The sequence below is a fragment of the Coregonus clupeaformis genome, chromosome 15, assembly GCF_020615455.1.
Source record: "Coregonus clupeaformis isolate EN_2021a chromosome 15, ASM2061545v1, whole genome shotgun sequence".
Lineage (NCBI taxonomy): Eukaryota > Metazoa > Chordata > Actinopteri > Salmoniformes > Salmonidae > Coregonus > Coregonus clupeaformis.
Window position 1 is genome coordinate 59,099,171 of NC_059206.1, and position 7,214 is coordinate 59,106,384.

At 40.9% G+C, this 7,214-nt stretch overlaps 1 pseudogene; it reads right to left on the bottom strand.

Moving 5' to 3' along the window:
* Positions 1-1,252: 1,252 nt before the first annotated feature.
* LOC123492679 lies at positions 1,253-5,323 on the bottom strand (annotated as a pseudogene).
* Between the last annotated feature and the right edge of the window lie 1,891 nt (positions 5,324-7,214).

The window sequence follows — 7,214 nt, forward strand, 5'->3', positions numbered from 1 at the left end:
TAACCGCGTCGTGGTTTCCAGTACCTGGTGGATTGGGAGGAGTTATGGTCCCGAGGAGCGTTCCTGGAGTGCCCAGGAGCTTCATTGTGAGATCCTGATCTGGTTCGAAGGTTTCATAGGTTGCATCCCGATCCGCCCCGTCGGCCGCCAGGTGGCGTCCGTAGAGGGGGTGCCACAATGGAGCCTACTGATAGAGTAGCTCTCTCTGCTCTCTCCCTCCCCTCTGTCTGTCCTTGATTGCAGGAGTAGAGTCAGGTGTGTTAGAGTCAGGTTCCAGCAACAGCTCATTCACCATATCACCTCCCAGCCTTTAAGACCAGTCAAACCCACCACTCATCGTCAGATCATAGTCAAAACGACCATGTTAGTCTCGCTGCTGAGCTCAACCTGGTTATTTTTGCTCTTTGTGTTTTTGGTCTGTTCTATTTACTTTTTCTTCTGTGCCTGAAATATTTGGAACCTGACTCCTGCCTCCTTCACTCCTGCCACCACCATCCTGCTCTCTCCATTGCCGACCTCTCTTTGGACTCACCACGGACACTAGGACATTACGGTACCACACCTGCCCTGATGGATCTGTTACCCTCCCTGTACCTGGACTTGCTCTTCCCATATATTTGGAACCTGGACTTTGAACATTGTAAAATAAACCTGTTAAAACTTCTCTGGCTTGGTGTACTTGTCTGCATTTGGGTTCTTATCCAGTTAAATCATAACAGAATGGAGACATTGGTTTTCAGCCTTTTGATATACCAGCCAGTGTTCAATACAAATAACAGTTAATTAAACTAGATCTTATATTCAAAAGCTACGTTTTATGTTGTGAGTCGAGCCTTGAAGTGGAAATATAAGCCTGAATATTTGACTGGGAAAAGTAACACTAAAGGACTTTTCATGGCACTGACTACAGATATAAAGTGCATTGTGAAATTAATGAATAGTCATGATTATAAATGACAGATTACATAACATAAATAGTTAAAATATTATCTTTGTTAATGAGCAGGATGCCAGAACCAGCATATACAATATATAAATGCAGATCTGGACTAATGTTCCCAGATATTTTGTTTGTGTCAACAGTCTCTGCAAATTGATCTTTTACAGTCCTTTGTTAAGGGAGAGGAAGATTGACCAACAACAGAATCTTTTGCACATTTTTTGTCTGCCCTCATAGGTGCTCTGGCAGTCATATTTTCATTGTGATTTGAGCTGAATTGACAGGGGTTACTGACTGGGAGGCAGTGCATCTCTACCTCCTTTGACACAAATGAAAATGCCCAATGGGAATATAAATCAGAACCATCAACAGTAGACCTGAGAGTGTGGATAGGTGTACTCTCTCTGTCCCCAGACTCCAACTGGCCTCCAGCTTGTTGTCAGACTGGGAGTGAGAGGCAGTACAGTGTAGTTGGCCCAATGTTCTTCTTTAGCTCCTCAGTACTGACCTCCCAGACTCTTCCTCAGCTGGTAGGTCCTGTCTCCCACTAGGCAGAACCTTCCCCACTGCCAGCTCACCATTCTGCCACTGGCTGGCCGTCTCTCAGCAGGGTCAGGTTGATGTGGGCGAGGTAGAAACTAAGCATGGGCAGCTCACCTAGGTCACTCAGAAACCTCACTTTCTTTATCAACCTGAGTCTGGGGGTACTTTCGCATCACAACGTTCTTCTCTCTCTTCAGGATTGTCTTCAGTGTTCTGATGCAAATGGGAAGGAAAACATTACATAAAGTCCTTTTGCATATTCTTTCCTTCCATCATCCTTTAGTAGTTTACACCATGCATTTTATATAAAATTGTCATGTTGTAATATATTGCATGATCTACTAAAACTGCATTGAAAGTGTTCTTTTATATGATCAGGTACAGTTCACCATTGTCAACATCTCACAGCCAGTCATTCTTTGCTGAACTTGAACACCTTCTGAGGTTTAGTGGTGCTTTAGGTTAAATGATCTCTCTTTCATGTGGTGGTGCAAAGATCTAAATACACAAAGCTCCGTCCTGAACTTGGATATATTGTATTTTTGTTAGGGGGTGTTATGTGCCCTGTAGATAAGTTTTCCATGTTGGAGTCTTAGTAAGCCACTTGAATGTCATCCAACATCACCACAACCATAAACTCAGGAAAAGGGCGTCTCTCCAAGCATAGAAATGTTCAAGTGCCCCAAAGATGATATGATCCTGAACCTGGGAGAGGAGTGATATTATGATTATGGACCTTTGACATTTTATAACATAAAAAAGTATTAATTGAGTTTGAGATAAAGTTAAGTCCATCTTACCTGGTTGACAGTAATTTTGTAAGTGAATGAACAAATAAAAAGACAGACAGTTTGGCCATGATTTAGAAAGTGTGCGTCAGTGGCAGGTTTCTAAGCTCTCAAGTGAGTCTAACAGACTTCCCTTTCAATTAACAAACAAAATATATCTACATGGTGCTTCAATAACAGCTTTTACGCATTATGACCAAGTGGTAGAGAAGAAATTGTAGTTATAAGTCTGTCATTCTCATTGAAAGCAAGTCTAAGAAGTGCTAGAACTGATCTATGTCTGCTATTTTTATGCTTCCCGTTATTAAAGAGCCCACTGCCCTGAAAGCAACTACTCGTTTAGAAGTAGCCTGCATGTTGTATCGATATAGTCGAAACATTTATTCTAGTGTCAAAATGTACTACAAAGTGTAAATAGGGTAATTTTTGTCATCAATGTCAGTCTTGTCCAAAACTGAGATTTGCCAAGCATATAGGAAACAATGGTAATATCACGAGATTACTAAAAATAATGATTAATTTGCATCCCAAATGGCACCTACTCTATATAGTACACTACTTTCAGTCAGGGCCCATAGTGAACCATGTAGGGAATAGGGTGCCATTTGGAATGTAGCCTCTGAGCACCTGCCCTTTACATCGATGAATGAAATGTAGGTTAGATATAGATGTTTATGGCTTTTACATGGAAAAATTTACTTTCAAGCAGGTTTTAGAAATCTAATGTGGCCAGTGGCTCTAGGCAACAGCTCAGAGGGGCTAACACAGTATTGTTGTGCGCAGTAGACCTAGAGTTTTGAACCTAGTTGTTCTCATTAGGAAGCAGGTAACATGAAGAATACTTATTTCAAAATGTGGAATGGAGACATTGGCAACAGCCTTTTGATATACCATTCAGTGTTCAATAAAGTAACAGTTGATTAAACTGGTCTTATATTCCAAAAGCTACGTTTTATGTTGTGGGTCAGCCTTGAAGTGGAAATGTAGGCCTGAATATTTGACTGGGGAAAAGTAAACTAAACAAATGATATTTAGAATGAGAGAGTGTACATATTGTAAAATAGAAAATGACTTTTCATAGCACTGACTACAATCAGGTGAATTCATTCCCCAATAAAGGTGTTCCTATCCTAAAACTGTTTGGTATTCTAATGCATACAACATTCACCATTAGTTTAATATAACATTCTTAAGCTGAGTGAAATCGGTGTCCAGATTTCTCTCCTTTACAGTGATAAAGTTCCTGAGAGAAATTACGGTATACTTGACATTTGCTTCCAATTACATGAATTAATATAGTAGTGCTCATTAATCAGTCCATTAATCAATTTGGCTACATTTTATTGTCTGTAATAAAAGGGTATTATTGTGCAGCTAGGATGAACATACACTACATTGTCATGATCGTCAGGAGAGACCAAGGCGCAGCGCTGATGAGCAGACATACTTTAATTAGTTAAAGTATAAACACGATATACATAAAAAGCAGCTTCGTGAAGTCCATAATTATCAACAATGACAGTACTCATGGAACAAAAACCCACAAACACAAAGGAAAAACAAAATGATTTAAATATGACTTTTAATCAGAAACAACCAGCCAACAGCTGACACTAATTTGCCTCTGATTGGGAGTCACTCAAACAAACATAGAAATCAGCAAACTGGAGCTTCCCCAACATAGAAATAAACACATAGAAATAAACACACCTGGCTCATCAAATGAGTCCCAGAGCCAGGGTGCTAACCCTTATACAATACAAAACAGAGACACTGTAAAGTCATTCCAATAATAAACAGACCTCATACACATCATCACATGATTCTCCTTCTTTAAGATACTGGATATCAGCTAATACAGCACAATGGGGTGGCTGCAGTGTGGAATAGTCACTTGATTGAAATTATAGATCACATAGTAGAAACCACTACAAGATTACCTTTTAATGCTCAGGTTGCCAAACCGTATATAAAATAAATAAATGCAGATCTGTACTAATAATGACCAGATATTTGTTATTGTCAACAGTCTCCCCAAGCTGATCCCTTTACATTCCTTGTTGAGGGAAATTGACCGACAATAACATGTAATATTTTGCATGTTTTGTGCCTGGCCTCATGAGTGCTCTGGCAGTCATATTTTCATTGTGAATTGAGCTGAATTGACAAATCTGCATCAGTGTCCCATCATATATTGGAGTCTCAGAATCTGAAAGGTTCATTTCCTCTGACACTTTTGCATCAAGCGTTGGCAAGTTTAGGCTAGGAGGCAGTGCATCCTCCCACATCCTTTTTGACACAAATGAAAATGCCCAATAGAATAACAATCAGCAGCATCACCAGTAGACCTGAGAGTGTGGATAGGTGTACTCTCTCTGCTAGACTCCCAACCTGACATCCTGCTTGTTGTTCAGACTGAGGTGAGGCAGTACAGGTGTAGTTGTGTGGCTCTCTTCTTTGGCTCTCAGTACTGACCTCCAGACTCTTCCTCAGCTAGTGAGTCCTCTGCTCTCCCTGGGCAACCTCCTCCCCCTGTCAGCTCCTGTTCTGCCACTGGCTGCTTGCCGTCTCTCAGCAGGGTCAGGTTGATGTGGCTGGGGTAGAAACCAAACCAGCTCACCTGGAGCCCATCTCAAACCTCTTTCTTTATCAACCTGAGTCTTGATTCTTTTCGCATCACAACTATTCTTCTCTCTCTCTTCAAGTTTGTCTTCAGTGTTCTGATGCAAATGGGAAGCCAAGCATTCTCAAATAGTACTCTTTCATATGCTTGCCTTATCCATAATATCCTGGTAGTAGTTTTCCACCATCGTATGTCAAATGTGTAATGTTAAATATATAATCTGTATAAATTACATTAAAAATCTCCTTAAACATGAACATGGCTGGTTCACCATTGTCCAACATCTCACAGCCAGCCATTCTTTTGCTGAACTTGAACACCTTCTGTGAGGTTTCAAGTAGTGCTTTAGGTTAAATGAAATCTCTCTTTCATCTGGTGGTACATAATTCCAAACCACCTAGGCTCAAATTTTATGAACTTCGTTATCATGTATTTTGTTAGGGTGTTATGTACCCAGTAGATAAAGTGTTTCATGTTGGAGTCATAGTAAGCCCTTGAATGTCATCAAACATCACACAGCGTAAGCTCAGGGAAGGCGTCCATATAAACATAAATGTTGCAGAATTTACACAGAAGATGTGATCCTGAACCAGGAGAGGGAGTTATATTAGCAGTTATGGACATTGACATTCTCATAACATTAAAAATACAAACAAAAAGACAGACAGTTTGTCCATGATTTAGAAAGTGTTCTGCTACTTTTCCAGCAGCTTCATGTGGTTCTGGCTCTCAGTGAGTCTGACAGACTTTATTTGATTAAAAACAAGGTAGGATAATTTTTATGTTGTTGAAAGAGTCAAAACAAGTAGAGGTGGGAATTTTATTTCAAGCCTTTTAAAAAACTGAGGTGGAATGAAGAACAGAGGGTGGGTGAATCATATTTGCATGTTACATGTGCAGCTAAACATGATCCAGGGAAATGACACAAAAAACATTCCAATGGAGATAGGCGTCTTCACGCCTCCAGCGGCAGTTGGAAGATTTTGTAAGACATTATGATGACATTTTGCCAGCGTTTGTAGGCCGTTTTGGACTTCGCTAAAAGTTTTGGTTGTTGGGCCTACAACGCCATTTTTTTTGCAAAAATGAGCCACAATCAGTAGCTAGTCTAGGCCCTTCGTCGTTGATTAGTCAACAAATTAATGAAAAGATTTATTGAGTTATTTTGAGAGAGTGTGAACTGTCTATGAAAAGTCTCCAAAATGGACAAAAGTACTATTGCTGCTTTTTTTTCGTGTTTTAAGCGAAAGATCTTTTAAAGCAGGCCCCCGTCCCCAGCGTGCAGGGGTATCCGTAATATACTAGATATAGTTGGAGAGAAAAGAGTTGGAAAAACTTTCTTTATCACAAACTATTTTTTATAACCTCCCTTTTAGGAATTAGATTTCGAACAGAAACATATGGGTGATCAATATTTATTCTAGGCAATGTAAAAAAAAACTATAGCCTAATCATATTTAGAAATTAGATTTCCTTGGAAAGATAACTGCCCCGTGCTTCTCTGCCCATTACTTAAAGTATAGACACTCTATTTAATTGAGACCAACATCTTTATGAGTATGGCTACTGAACTTGAAGCAGCAAGAGAGGATGACAGTGACCACTTATTACATTTTTCATAGTACACTGCTCAAAAAATAAAGGAACAAAACAACATAACTCCAAGTCAATCACACTTCTGTGAAATCAAACTGTACACTTAGGAAGCAACACTGATTGACAATAAATTTTTCATGCTGTTGTGCAAATAGAATAGACAACAGGTGGAAATTATAGGCAGTGTAAGACACCCCCCAATAAAGGACTGGTGGTTTTCAGGTGGTGACCTGAGCCACCTCAGTTCCTATGCTTCTGGCTGATGTTTTGGTCACTTTTGAATGCTGGCGGTGCTTTCACTCTAGTAGTAGCATGGGGCAAGTCTCTAACCCACACAAGTAGCTCCAGTGTGCTGGCTCATCCAGGATGGCACATCAATGCGAGCTGTGGCAGAGAAGGTTTTCTGTATCTGTCAGCGTAGTGCATGGATGCGCCCCGGAGACAGGCCAGTACATCAGGAGGCGTGGAGGAGGCCGTAGGAGGGTAACAACCCCCCAGCATGGACCTCCCCCACCTTTATTAGGAGGCAGGAGGAGCCTTACCAGAGCCCTGCAAAATGACTATCCAGCAGGCCACAAATGTGCATGTGTCTGCTCAGCGGTCAGGAAACAGACTCCATAAGGGTGGTATGAAGGCCCGGCGTCCACAGGTGGGGGTTGTGCTGGCCCAACACCGTGCAGGGCGTTTGGCATTTGCCAGAGAACACCAAGATTGTAGTCGCCAC